Consider the following 12,649-nt stretch of genomic DNA (forward strand, 5'->3'; position numbering starts at 1 on the left):
GATCTCCTAATAAAGGCGAGGTCCAGGGAGCAGTTACTGGTCGGAGTAGCACTATCTCGGGAAGTGCTACAACAGCATGGCTGGATTCTAAACATCCCAAAGTCACAACTGGTTCCTTCCACACGCTTACTGTTCCTGGGGATGATTCTGGACACAGAACAGAAAAAAGTGTTTCTCCCGCAGGAGAAAGCCAAGGAGCTGTCATCTCTAGTCAGAGACCTCCTAAAACCAAAACGGGTATCGGTGCATCACTGCACACGAGTCCTGGGAAAAATGGTGGCTTCATACGAAGCAATTCCATTCGGCAGGTTCCATGCAAGGACCTTCCAGTGGGACCTCTTGGACAAGTGGTCGGGATCGCATCTTCAGATGCATTGTCTGATAACCCTGTCTCCAAGGACCAGGGTGTCTCTACTGTGGTGGCTGCAGAGTGCTCATCTTCTAGAGGGCCGCAGATTCGGCATACAGGACTGGGTCCTGGTGACCACGCATGCCAGCCTTCGAGGCTGGGGAGCAGTCACACAGGGAAGAAACTTCCAAGGACTATGGTCAAGTCAGGAGACTTCCCTGCACATAAATATTCTGGAACTAAGGGCCATTTACAATGCCCTAAGTCAGGCAAAACCCCTGCTTCAAAACCAGCCGGTGCTGATCCAGTCAGACAACATCACGGCAGTCGCCCATGTAAACCGACAGGGCGGCACAAGAAGCAGGATGGCGATGGCAGAAGCCGCAAGGATTCTCCGATGGGCGGAAAATCACTTAATAGCACTGTCGGCAGTGTTCATTCCGGGAGTGGACAACTGGGAAGCAGACTTCCTCAGCAGACACGACCTACACCCGGGAGAGTGGGGACTTCATCCAGAAGTCTTCCTACTGTTGGTAAACCGTTGGGAAAGGCCACAGGTGGACATGATGGCGTCCCGCCTCAACAAAAAGCTAAAGAGATATTGCGCCAGGTCAAGGGACCCTCAGGCGATAGCTGTGGACGCGCTTGTGACACCGTGGGTGTACCAGTCGGTCTATGTGTTCCCTCCTCTGCCCCTCATACCAAAGGTACTGAGAATAATAAGAAGGCGAGGAGTAAGAACGATACTCGTGGTTCCGGATTGGCCAAGAAGAGCTTGGTACCCGGAACTTCAAGAAATGTTATCAGAGGACCCATGGCCTCTACCGCTCAGACAGGATCTGCTACAGCATGGACCCTGTCTGTTCCAAGACTTACCGCGGCTGCGTTTGACGGCATGGCGGTTGAATTCCGGATCCTAAAGGAAAAGGGCATTCCGGAGGAAGTCATTCCTACGCTGATAAAAGCTAGGAAAGAAGTAACCGCAAACCATTATCACCGCATTTGGCGAAAATATGTTGCGTGGTGTGAGGCCAGGAAGGCCCCCACAGAGGAATTTCAGCTGGGTCGTTTTCTGCACTTCCTACAGTCAGGAGTGACTATGGGCCTGAAATTGGGTTCCATTAAGGTCCAGATTTCGGCTCTGTCGATTTTCTTCCAGAAAGAACTGGCTTCACTGCCTGAAGTTCAGACTTTTGTAAAGGGAGTGCTTCATATTCAGCCCCCTTTTGTGCCTCCTGTGGCACCTTGGGATCTCAATGTGGTGTTGAGTTTCCTAAAATCACATTGGTTTGAACCACTTAAAACCGTGGATCTCAAATATCTCACGTGGAAAGTGGTCATGTTATTGGCCTTGGCTTCGGCCAGGCGTGTGTCAGAATTGGCGGCTTTGTCGTGTGAAAGCCCTTATCTGATTTTCCATATGGATAGGGCAGAATTGAGGACTCGTCCCCAGTTTCTCCCTAAGGTGGTATCAGCTTTTCACTTGAACCAACCTATTGTAGTGCCTGCGGCTACTAAGGACTTGGAGGATTCCAAGTTACTGGACGTAGTCAGGGCCTTGAAAATTTATGTTTCCAGGACGGCTGGAGTCAGGAAAACTGACTCGCTTTTTATCCTGTATGCACCCAACAAAATAGGTGCTCCTGCTTTTAAGCAGACTGTTGCTCGCTGGATTTGTAGCACAATTCAGCTGGCGCATTCTGCGGCTGGTTTGCCGCATCCTAAATCAGTAAAAGCCCATTCCACGAGGAAGGTGGGCTCATCTTGGGCGGCTGCCCGAGGGGTCTCGGCTTTACAACTTTGCCGAGCTGCTACTTGGTCAGGGGCAAACACGTTTGCTAAATTCTACAAATTTGATACCCTGGCTGAGGAGGACCTTGAGTTCTCTCATTCGGTGCTGCAGAGTCATCCGCACTCTCCCGCCCGTTTGGGAGCTCTGGTATAATCCCCATGGTCCTTACGGAGTCCCCAGCATCCACTAGGACGTCAGAGAAAATAAGAATTTACTCACCGGTAATTCTATTTCTCGTTGTCCGTAGTGGATGCTGGGCGCCCATCCCAAGTGCGGATTGTCTGCAATACTTGTATATAGTTATTGCCTAACTAAAGGGTTATATTGTTGAGCCATCTGTTGAGAGGCTCAGTTGTTATTCATACTGTTAACTGGGTAAAATATCACGAGTTATACGGTGTGATTGGTGTGGCTGGTATGAGTCTTACCCGGGATTCAAAATCCTTCCTTATTGTGTCAGCTCTTCCGGGCACAGTATCCTATCTGAGGTCTGGAGGAGGGGCATAGAGGGAGGAGCCAGTGCACACCAGGTAGTACCAAATCTTTCTTTTAGTGTGCCCAGTCTCCTGCAGAGCCGTCTATTCCCCATGGTCCTTACGGAGTCCCCAGCATCCACTACGGACTACGAGAAATAGAATTACCGGTGAGTAAATTCTTATTTTCTTTATCCATCAGAGATTTACCTTTGTATGGATGTGTAAAAGATCTATTTCGCCTAGGGTGTTAGCATGAATAATTGTGACCTGTTTTTACTGGTTTTGATCTTATGTTAGTATTGCCTCTGGCCAGCAGTATAACTGGACAGTAGGCCAGCTGGTTGATATACTTTCTAAAGGAATGCTGATCTTTGATTGTGATCTTTATTATGAATTACAATGCATCCTGTGCATACCAGTATCTGTTTGCATATTATGAGGCCTAAGATAGGTGACCTATTGACTTTATCTACCAGGTTCTAATTATTTATTTGCTGTGAATTAGGTATACAGTATACATATACCTACATACAGTGGTGCAAGTGGGCGGGTACGGGTGGGTACGGCGTACCCGTAAGAATTTAGCCGTGGGTACGCCGTACCCACACCGACGGGCCGCCGCTCCTCGCACCGCCGCTGATGTGAGGGAAGGAGAGCGCAGCCTGTGCCTCTCCTTCCCCTCAGTCTCCAGCGGGTGTCTCATAGTTTAATTCAGCGCCGATCCGTGAGCCAATCAGAGCTCGCGGTGAGAGCTCTGATTGGCTCACGGATCGGCGCTGAATTAAACTGTGAGACACCCGCCGGAGACTGAGGGGAAGGAGAGGCACAGGCTGCGCTCTCCTTCCCTCACACAGGACGGCAACGGCCAGCGGCAGCGGTGAGCAGGGAAGGGGGGGGAGGGGGGGCTTGTTATACCTGGCACTGGGGGATATCTGGCACTGGGGGGGCATTTCTATCTGGCACTGGGGGATATCTGGCACTGGGGGGGCATATATATCTGGCACTGGGGGATATCTGGCACTGGGGGGCATATATACCTGGCACTGGGGGATATCTGGCACAGGGGGGCATGTATACCTGGCACTGGGGGATATCTGGCACTGGGGGGGCATTTCTATCTGGCACTGGGGGATATCTGGCACTGGGGGGGCATATATACCTGGCACTGGGGGATATCTGGCACTGGGGGGCATATATACCTGGCACTGGGGGATATCTGGCACAGGGGGGCATGTATACCTGGCACTGGGGGATATCTGGCACAGGGGGGCATGTATACCTGGCACTGGGGGATATCTGGCACAGGGGGGCATGTATACCTGGCACTGGGGGATATCTGGCACTGGGGGGGCATGTATACCTGGTACTGGAGGATATCTGGCACTGGGGGCATATCTGGCACTGTAGGGGCATTTCTGTATCTGGCACGGGGGGCAATGTATATCTGACACAGTGGGAGCATTTGTGTATCTGGCACTGTGGGGCAATGTGTATCTGGCACTGTGGGGCAATGTATATCTGGCACTGTGGGGCAACGTGTATCTGACACTGCGAGGCAATGTATATCTGGCACTCTGGGGGCATTTCTGTATCTGGCACTGTGGGGCAATGTGTATCTGGCACTGTTAGTCAATGTGTATCTGGCACTGTGGGGCAATGTATATCTGGCACTGTGGGGCAACGTGTATCTGGCACTATTGGGGTCATACGTGTATCTGCCCCTCCCCCATATGTGTATCACGCCCCCATTTTCATTGGCCACGCCCCGTGTGGCATTTGGCCACACCCATTTCTCTGACGTCCTAGTGGATGCTGGGACTCCGTCAGGACCATGGGGATTAGCGGCTCCGCAGGAGACAGGGCACAAAAATAAAGCTTTAGGATCAGGTGGTGTGCACTGGCTCCTCCCCCTATGACCCTCCTCCAAGCCTCAGTTAGGTTTTTGTGCCCGTCCGAGCAGGGTGCAATCTAGGTGGCTCTCCTAAAGAGCTGCTTAGAAAAAGTTTTTAGGTTTTTTATTTTCAGTGAGTCCTGCTGGCAACAGGCTCACTGCATCGAGGGACTTAGGGGAGAGAAGTGAACTCACCTGCGTGCAGGATGGATTGGCTTCTTAGGCTACTGGACACCATTAGCTCCAGAGGGATCGAACACAGGCCCAGCCATGGAGTCCGGTCCCGGAGCAGCGCCGCCGACCCCCCTTGCAGATGCCGAAGATTGAAGAGGTCCAGAAACAGGCGGCAGAAGACTTTTCAGTCTTCATGAGGTAGCGCACAGCACTGCAGCTGTGCGCCATTGTTGTCAGCACACTTCATACAGCGGTCACTGAGGGTGCAGGGCGCTGGGGGGGGCGCCCTGGGCAGCAATGTATAATACCTTTCTTATGGCTAAAAATACATCACATATAGCCCTTGAGGCTATATGGATGTATTTAACCCCTGCCAGATCTCACAAACTCCGGGAGAAGAGCCCGCCGAAATAGGGGGCGGGGCTTATTCTCCTCAGCACACAGCGCCATTTTCCTGCTCAGCTCCGCTGTGAGGAAGGCTCCCAGGACTCTCCCCTGCACTGCACTACAGAAACAGGGTAAAACAGAGAGGGGGGGCACTTTTTTTGGCGATATTACTATATTTAAGCTGCTATAAGGATACAACACTTATATAGGGTTGTTCCCATATATATTATAGCGCTTGGGTGTGTGCTGGCAAACTCTCCCTCTGTCTCCCCAAAGGGCTACTGGGGTCCTGTCTTCAATAGAGCATTCCCTGTGTGTCTGCTGTGTGTCGGTACGTGTGTGTCGACATGTATGAGGACGATGTTGGTGTGGAGGCAGAGCAATTGCCGGTAATGGTGATGTCGCCCCCCAGGGAGTCGACACCGGAATGGATGGCTTTGTTTATGGAATTACGTGATAATGTCAGCACATTACAAAAATCAGTTGACGACATGAGACGGCCGGCAAACCAGTTAGTACCTGCCCAGGCGTCTCAGACACCGTAAGGGGCTGTAAAACGCCCTTTACCTCAGTCGGTCGACACAGACCCAGACACGGACACTGAATCTAGTGTCGACGGTGAAGAAACAAACGTATTTTACAGTAGGGCCACACGTTATATGATCACGGCAATGAAGGAGGCTTTACATATCTCTGATACTGCAAGTACCACAAAAAGGGGTATTATGTGGGGTGTGAAAAAACTACCTGTAGTTTTTCCTGAATCAGAGGAATTGAATGATGTATGTGATGAAGCGTGGGTTAACCCAGATAGAAAAGTGCTAATTTCAAAAAAGTTATTGGCATTATACCCTTTCCCGCCAGAGGTTAGGGCGCGCTGGGAAACACCCCCTAGGGTGGATAAGGCGCTCACACGCTTATCAAAACAAGTGGCGTTACCGTCTCCTGATACGGCCGCCCTCAAGGATCCAGCTGATAGGAGGCTGGAAACTACCCTAAAAAGTATATACACACATACTGGTGTTATACTGCGACCAGCCATCGCCTCAGCCTGGATGTGCAGTGCTGGGGTGGTCTGGTCGGATTCCCTGACTGAAAATATTGATACCCTGGATAGGGACAGTATTTTATTGACTTTAGAGCAATTAAAGGATGCTTTTCTTTATATGCGAGATGCTCAGAGGGATATTTGCACTCTGGCATCGAGAGTAAGTGCGATGTCCATATCTGCCAGAAGAAGTTTATGGACGCGACAGTGGTCAGGTGATGCGGATTCCAAACGGCATATGGAAGTATTGCCGTATAAAGGGGAGGAATTATTTGGCGTGGGTCTATCGGATCTGGTGGCCACGGCAACTGCCGGGAAATCCACCTTTTTACCTCAGACCCCCTCCCAACAGAAAAAGACACCGTCTTTTCAACCGCAGTCCTTTCGGTCCTATAAGAACAAGCGGGCAAAAGGACAGTCATATCTGCCCCGAGGCAGAGGAAAGGGTAAGAGAAGGCAGCAAGCAGCTCCTTCCCAGGAACAGAAGCCCTCCCCGGGTTCTGCAAAGCCCTCAGCATGACGCTGGGGCTTTACAAGCGGACTCAGGAGCGGTGGGGGGTCGACTCAAGAATTTCAGCGCGCAGTGGGCTTGGTCACAGGTGGACCCCTGGATCCTGCAGGTAGTATCTCAGGGTTACAGGTTGGAATTCGAGAAGTCTCCCCCTCGCCGGTTCCTAAAGTCTGCTTTGCCAACGTCTCCCTCAGACAGGGCGACGGTATTGGAAGCCATTCACAAGCTGGTTTCTCAGCAGGTGATAGTCAAGGTACCCCTCCTACAACAGGGAAAGGGGTATTACTCCACGCTATTTGTGGTACCGAAGCCGGACGGCTCGGTAAGACCTATTCTAAATCTGAAATCTTTGAACCTGTACATACAAAAATTCAAGTTCAAGATGGAGTCACTCAGAGCAGTGATAGCGAATCTGGAAGAAGGGGACTTTATGGTGTCCCTGGACATCAAGGATGCTTACCTGCATGTCCCAATTTGCCCTTCACACCAAGGGTACCTCAGGTTCGTGGTGCAAAACTGTCATTATCAGTTTCAGACGCTGCCGTTTGGATTGTCCACGGCACCTCGGGTCTTTACCAAGGTAATGGCCGAGATGATGTTTCTTCTGCGAAGAAAAGGCGTATTAATTATCCCTTACTTGGACGATCTCCTGATAAGGGCAAGGTCCAGAGAACAGCTGGAAGACGTAGTAGCACTAACCCAAGTAGTGCTGCAACAGCACGGGTGGATTCTGAATTTTCCAAAATCTCAATTGAACCCGACGACACGTCTGCTGTTCCTGGGAATGATTCTGGACACGGTTCAGAAAAAGGTGTTTCTTCCGGAGGAGAAAGCCAGGGAGTTATCCGAACTTGTCAGGAACCTCCTAAAACCAGGAAAAGTGTCTGTGCATCAATGCACAAGAGTCCTGGGAAAGATGGTGGCTTCTTACGAAGCGATTCCATTCGGCAGATTCCACGCACGAACTTTTCAGTGGGATCTGCTGGACAAATGGTCCGGATCGCATCTGCAGATGCATCAGCGGATAACCTTATCGCCACGGACAAGGGTGTCTCTTCTGTGGTGGTTGCAGAGTGCTCATCTGTTAGAGGGCCGCAGATTCGGCATACAGGACTGGGTCCTGGTGACCACGGATGCCAGTCTGAGAGGCTGGGGAGCGGTCACACAGGGAAGAAACTTCCAGGGAGTATGGTCAAGCCTGGAGATGTCTCTTCACATAAATATTCTGGAGCTAAGAGCGATTTACAATGCTCTAAGCCTGGCAAAACCCCTGCTTCAGGGTCAGCCGGTGTTGATCCCGTCGGACAACATCACGGCAGTCGCCCATGTAAACAGACAGGGCGGCACAAGAAGCAGGAGAGCAATGGCAGAAGCTGCAAGGATTCTTCGCTGGGCGGAAGATCATGTGATAGCACTGTCAGCAGTGTTCATTCCGGGAGTGGACAACTGGGAAGCAGACTTCCTCAGCAGACACGATCTACACCCGGGAGAGTGGGTACTTCATCCAGAAGTCTTCCACATGATTGTGAACCGTTGGGAAAAACCAAAGGTGGATATGATGGCGTCTCGCCTCAACAAAAAACTGGACAGGTATTGCGCCAGGTCAAGAGACCCTCAGGCAATAGCTGTGGACGCTCTGGTAACACCGTGGGTGTTCCAGTCAGTGTATGTGTTTCCTCCTCTGCCTCTCATACCAAAAGTACTGAGAATTATACGGCAAAGGGGAGTAAGAACGATACTCGTGGCTCCGGATTGGCCAAGAAGAACTTGGTACCCGGAACTTCAGGAGATGCTCACGGAAGATCCGTGGCCTCTACCTCTAAGACGGGACCTGCTTCAGCAGGGACCGTGTCTATTCCAAGACTTACCGCGGCTGCGTTTGACGGCATGGCGGTTGAATGCCGAATTCTAAGGGAAAAAGGCATTCCGGAAGAGGTCATTCCTACACTGGTAAAAGCCAGGAAGGAGGTGACTGCACAACATTATCACCGCATTTGGAGAAAATATGTTGCGTGGTGTGAGGCCAGGAAGGCCCCCACGGAGGAATTTCAACTGGGTCGATTCCTACATTTCCTGCAAACAGGATTGTCTATGGGCCTCAAATTGGGGTCCATTAAGGTTCAAATTTCGGCCCTGTCGATTTTCTTCCAGAAAGAATTGGCTTCAGTTCCTGAAGTCCAGACTTTTGTAAAAGGAGTACTACATATACAGCCCCCGGTTGTGCCCCCAGTGGCTCCGTGGGACCTTAATGTAGTTTTGGATTTTCTCAAATCCCATTGGTTTGAGCCACTCAAATCGGTGGATTTGAAATATCTTACGTGGAAAGTAACCATGCTACTGGCCCTGGCTTCAGCCAGGAGAGTATCAGAATTGGCGGCTTTATCGTAGAAAAGCCCATATCTGATTTTCCATTCGGACAGGGCAGAACTGCGGACGCGTCCTCAGTTTCTGCCTAAGGTGGTGTCAGCGTTTCACCTGAACCAGCCTATTGTGGTGCCTGCGGCTACTAGCGATTTGGAGGATTCCAAGTTGCTGGACGTTGTCCGGGCATTGAAAATATATATTTCAAGGACGGCTGGAGTCAGAAAATCTGACTCGCTGTTTATACTGTATGCACCCAACAAGCTGGGTGCTCCTGCTTCTAAGCAGACGATTGCTCGTTGGATTTGTAGCACAATTCAACTTGCACATTCTGTGGCAGGCCTGCCACAGCCTAAATCTGTCAAGGCCCATTCCACGAGGAAGGTGGGCTCATCCTGGGCGGCAGCCCGAGGGGTCTCGGCATTACAACTCTGCCGAGCAGCTACGTGGTCGGGGGAGAACACGTTTGTAAAATTCTACAAATTTGATACCCTGGCTAAAGAGGACCTGGAGTTCTCTCATTCGGTGCTGCAGAGTCATCCGCACTCTCCCGCCCGTTTGGGAGCTTTGGTATAATCCCCATGGTCCTGACGGAGTCCCAGCATCCACTAGGACGTCAGAGAAAATAAGATTTTACTTACCGATAAATCTATTTCTCGTAGTCCGTAGTGGATGCTGGGCGCCCATCCCAAGTGCGGATTGTCTGCAATACTTGTACATAGTTATTGTTACAAAAAAATCGGGTTGTTATTGTTGTGAGCCGTCTGTTCAGAGGCTCCTACGTTTGTCATACTGTTAACTGGGTTCAGATCACAAGTTGTACGGTGTGATTGGTGTGGCTGGTATGAGTCTTACCCGGGATTCAAAATCCTTCCTTATTGTGTACGCTCGTCCGGGCACAGTATCCTAACTGAGGCTTGGAGGAGGGTCATAGGGGGAGGAGCCAGTGCACACCACCTGATCCTAAAGCTTTATTTTTGTGCCCTGTCTCCTGCGGAGCCGCTAATCCCCATGGTCCTGACGGAGTCCCAGCATCCACTACGGACTACGAGAAATAGATTTATCGGTAAGTAAAATCTTTTTTTTTTTTGCGCGCGCGCCTTTGGCGCGCGCACACAGTAGCCGTAAGACATTTTTTCTACTTGCACCACTGCCTACATATCATTTATGGCCTAAAACCTGTTCTCTACACAGGGGGTAATTCCGAGTTGATCGCAGCATCAAATTTGTTAGCAGTTGGGCAAAACCATTTGCACTGCAGGTGTGGCAGATATAACATTTGCAGAGAGAGTTAGATTTGGGTGGGGTGTGTTCAAACTGAAATCTAAATTGCAGTGTAAAAATAAAGCAGCCAGTATTTACCCTGCACAGAAACAAAATAACCCACCCAAATCTAACTCTCTGCAAATGTTATATCTGCCTCCCCTGCAGTGCACATGGTTTTACCCAACTGCTGACAAATTTGATGCTGCGATCAACTCGGAATTACCCCCAATGACTCTTAATATTGCAGTAAAACACAAATATATACAGTATATCTATATGCACACATATACAAAACATTATTTCCTAAATAATTTTAACGTTTAAATCATATGTTCAAACCTATTTCATATCTATTCCTTACTATATATCTATCTATCTATCTATCTATCTATCTATCTATCTATCTATCTATCTATCTATCTATCTATCTATCTATCTATCTATCTATCTATCTATCTATCTATCTATCTATCCACTATACTATTCACTATGGTTACATCACCTATTTATAATTAATTATATTTTAATTCAGACAATGGGGGTCATTCCGAGTTGATCGTAGCTACGATCAGGCACTCAGACATGCGGGGGGACGCCCAGCATGTTAGTGCCGCCACCCCACAGAAGTGCAAAAGCATTGCACAGCGGCGATGCTTTTGCATTTGAGGAGTAACTCCCAGCCTGTGCAGCTCCTGCTGCTGGCCGGGAGAATCTCTTCGCTGCCCCATGTCACGCAGCTGCTGCGGACCGCACCCCAAAATGGTGGCCAAACGCCGCCGTGCCGCCCCCTCCCGCCCAGAGACCGCCTCTGCCTGTCAATCAGGCAGAGGCGATCGCTAGAGAACGACGGCCTTCGCCTGTCCGGCATGCGCCGGTGCACTGCGGCACCAGCGCATGCGCAGTTCCGACCCGATCGCTGCGCTGCAATAAACTGCAGCGAGCGATCGGGTCGGAATGACCCCCAATATCCATTACCCTTATATTATATTTAGTGCGGACAATTACCCATATGGCAACATTTGCAAATAAAAATCCCTGCAGTCAGGATCCTGATAGAAGACTGACAGCATGATCCCAACAGACAGAATCCCGACACATCCCACCAGTAAGTAGTGGGTATATGGTTGCACACTAGGGGGAGGGTTAAGGTTAGGGTTCGCCTGTGGAAGGGGATGGTTAGGGTTAGGTTGCGGGAGGGGTCAATTAGGGTTAGGGATAGGAGAAAGGTTGAAATACTTACCAAGATACGTTGGGATTTTGTCTATCGGGATTCCTCTGTCAGTCCTCTGACTGTTGACTGCCGTGATTTCTTAACAATAAATGTTTCTCTAACGTCCTAGTGGATGCTGGGGACTCCGAAAGGACCATGGGGAATAGCGGCTCCGCAGGAGACTGGGCACAAAAGTAAAAGCTTTAGGACTACCTGGTGTGCACTGGCTCCTCCCCCTATGACCCTCCTCCAAGCCCCAGTTAGATTTTTGTGCCCGAACGAGAAGGGTGCAATCTAGGTGGCTCTCCTGAGCTGCTTAGAGTAAAAGTTTAAAGTAGGTTTTTTATTTTCAGTGAGACCTGCTGGCAACAGGCTCACTGCACCGAGGGACTAAGGGGAGAAGAAGCGAACTCACCTGCGTGCAGAGTGGATTGGGCTTCTTAGGCTACTGGACATTAGCTCCAGAGGGACGATCACAGGCCCAGCCATGGATGGGTCCCAGAGCCGCGCCGCCGGCCCCCTTACAGAGCCAGAAGACTAAAGAGGTCCGGAAAATCGGCGGCAGAAGACGTCCTGTCTTCAATAAGGTAGCGCACAGCACCGCAGCTGTGCGCCATTGCTCTCAGCACACTTCACACTCCGGTCACTGAGGGTGCAGGGCGCTGGGGGGGCGCCCTGAGACGCAATAAAAATACCTTTTTTGGCAAAAAATACATCACATATAGCTCCTGGGCTATATGGATGCATTTAACCCCTGCCAATTTTTCCTTAAAAAAGCGGGAGAAAGGCCGCCGAGAAGGGGGCGGAGCCTATCTCCTCAGCACACTGGCGCCATTTTTTCCTCACAGCTCCGTTGGAGGAAGGCTCCCTGACTCTCCCCTGCAGTCCTGCACTACAGAAACAGGGTAAAACAAGAGGGGGGCACTAATTTGGCAGATAAATATATACAGCAGCTATATCAGGGAAAAACACTTATATAAGGTTATCCCTATATATATATAGCGCTCTGGTGTGTGCTGGCAAACTCTCCCTCTGTCTCCCCAAAGGGCTAGTGGGGTCCTGTCCTCTATCAGAGCATTCCCTGTGTGTGTGCTGTGTGTCGGTACGTTGTGTCGACATGTATGAGGAGGAAAATGGTGTGGAGGCGGAGCAATTGCCTGTGTTAGTGATGTCACCCCCTAGGG

The 12,649-nt window shown here is 50.4% G+C and overlaps 1 protein-coding gene across 4 annotated transcripts in view; it reads left to right on the plus strand.

The window, feature by feature from the left end:
• The window catches only part of DRP2 (dystrophin related protein 2), a 253,788-nt gene that overhangs the window by 89,428 nt on the left and 151,711 nt on the right, over positions 1-12,649 (plus strand). The gene's annotated exons all lie outside the window — the stretch shown is intronic.

The sequence above is a fragment of the Pseudophryne corroboree genome, chromosome 8 (assembly GCF_028390025.1).
Source record: "Pseudophryne corroboree isolate aPseCor3 chromosome 8, aPseCor3.hap2, whole genome shotgun sequence".
Lineage (NCBI taxonomy): Eukaryota > Metazoa > Chordata > Amphibia > Anura > Myobatrachidae > Pseudophryne > Pseudophryne corroboree.